The sequence below is a fragment of the Aptenodytes forsteri genome, unplaced genomic scaffold (assembly GCF_000699145.1).
Source record: "Aptenodytes forsteri isolate BGI_AS27 unplaced genomic scaffold, ASM69914v1 Scaffold5, whole genome shotgun sequence".
Classification (NCBI taxonomy): domain Eukaryota; kingdom Metazoa; phylum Chordata; class Aves; order Sphenisciformes; family Spheniscidae; genus Aptenodytes; species Aptenodytes forsteri.
This window is the reverse complement of record NW_008795672.1, coordinates 2,020,687-2,022,698: the sequence shown is the minus strand read 5'-3', so window position 1 is coordinate 2,022,698 and position 2,012 is coordinate 2,020,687. Positions and strand designations below refer to the sequence as shown.

At 45.8% G+C, this 2,012-nt stretch overlaps 1 protein-coding gene across 1 annotated transcript in view; it reads left to right on the top strand.

Annotated features, from left to right (window-relative positions):
* Positions 1 to 1,503: 1,503 nt before the first annotated feature.
* The window catches only part of XPO1 (exportin 1), a 45,767-nt gene continuing 45,258 nt past the window's right edge, over positions 1,504 to 2,012 (top strand). The window contains exons 1-2 of the mRNA XM_009282515.1: positions 1,504 to 1,514; positions 1,587 to 1,591. The gene's annotated coding sequence lies outside the window, so the exon portion shown is untranslated. The remainder of the gene's footprint in view (positions 1,515 to 1,586; positions 1,592 to 2,012) is intronic.

The window sequence follows — 2,012 nt, the reverse complement described above, 5'->3', positions numbered from 1 at the left end:
ACTTTTCCCCCCCCCCCCCCCCCAAATGGTGTCTCACCCTGTCCATTATTATCCCAAGCATGCTATGGCAGAGTATTTCTTTCTATACTCACTCCATTCAGTTCTGCTACAGATTTTTAACAAAGCCATGGAGAACTTATCCTAGCTGGTTCAACCAAAAGCTTCTCTGAGCCTCTAGACGAAAAACAAACAGTAATTGAGAGGCTTATATTTCATATGCCAGCAGCTCAGACAACTACCAGGGCAGACCACTTAAAACAGTAATTGATAAAGACATTATACATGTTGATATAGGAGCACAGATCTTACAATGCCTCTTCATTTTCCAATTCATTTTTGTAACTTCTATTTTAAATAACTCAACAGTCTGGAATCAAAGGGCTTGTTTTTGTTAAGCTAGTCTGTTAACTTCTAGCAACCTGTGAAATAAAATGGCACTCATATAGTTTACAGTGTAAGAAAGCAGTTTGGCCAACAATACCAATATAAAAAAGTCAACCTCTATATATCCCACTGAATACTCTGTAGTAGTCTGCAGGACTGCTAAAAACAATTTAAACCTTTCCAAAAGATAGTACTAGTACTCCCAGATCTTTGCTGTTCTTCCACTTTGAAAAAAAACAAACAAACAAAAACCCAAAAAACCAACCCCCACCACACCACACCACCCCCCGGAATCCCGCAAAAGCAAACATTTTGCTCAAAGACAACTGCAGGCTTAGTTTTTCAGTTCAGGAAAGAGATTAGGACAAAAAAGACTGGTTCTGTGAGCAAGTCAGCATTTCTGAAAGGATAGACTTCTTTGTGAAGTCTCAAGCTGAACACGTACAAGAAAGCACTATTCTCTTTTTTCTTTTAAACTGTGCAAAAGAGCTTATGCTTAAGCATACATCTGGCCATAGCACAAGTGAACACCACCTCACAGCGCTATGGAACAAGTTTCCTTTGGATACCACCAAGAGGTCATGGCATTCCACAAATCAGAAGTATCACTTCTATAGCAAGTTTCACTGACAATTTATTGCTGTCCCAAAATCATAATCAAAGGGAAAGTTTTGCTTCAGACTAAGTGATGAAAACTGCAAAGCTTGTTCCTAGAAGGACATTTAAATATTTTATAACATTACCCTCCTCACAGAAGTTAGTAATTTTTAAGTTTTATATAGCTATTATTTTTTCAAACAAGGAAATAAGGTTTTGAAATGCATATACAGGTACCAAGTACCTTCACTGAACACAAACTGTATTACAGCGTATTTGTATATACTACACGACTCATAAGAGTTTTTCCTTACGAAAGTCGGTAAGCACATTCTTCTGCTCCTTCAGGTAGCAATGAGACATGCAACCATAGCCTGGTGAGTCTGCGCCATCACTGACAAGCCAGTCTCTGCCCTGAGATCACCCCTATTCACATCTGGTAGACGAGCATTCCTCACACAGTTCAAGATTTCTCTTATCTGTGGGCAAACCAACCTTGTATGAACCACACCTTGGAAGGCAGCTGTGAGAGACTGAGGAACACAGCTGCTCCAACAAGCTAGATACCCCATGAATACAGGCACGGTAGAGGAGAGGGGACGCACCACCTTTCCAATCTGCACAGGCCTTGATGGAGAGCACAGGACTGCCTGGGTAAGGGGTTCAGCCAGCACCCACCCCTCACTGTCGCCCCTCCTGCCCACACAGCCCACTCTTTACAGCTGAGCATTTAACCACTCGCCTGCCTCGGGACACCAAAGCAGCGCCCCACCCGTGGGCTCACCATCCACCCCGCTGACCGTCCCCGCTCCAGAGAAGACCCGTGAGGTAAGGCCCGCCATTGCCACACAGACCCACGCCGCCCCCTCAGACAGGGCCCCACCCGCCAGGCGACTCCCCCCCAACTCATCGCTGCACTCCCGCGGAAATAGCGCCTCGGCAGTAACGGGACGCCGCCCGGAGAGCGCCTCGAGCCCTCCCGAACGGGGCGAAAGCCCCTTCTCCTCCAGCACCAGCGCCCCCACCCCGCG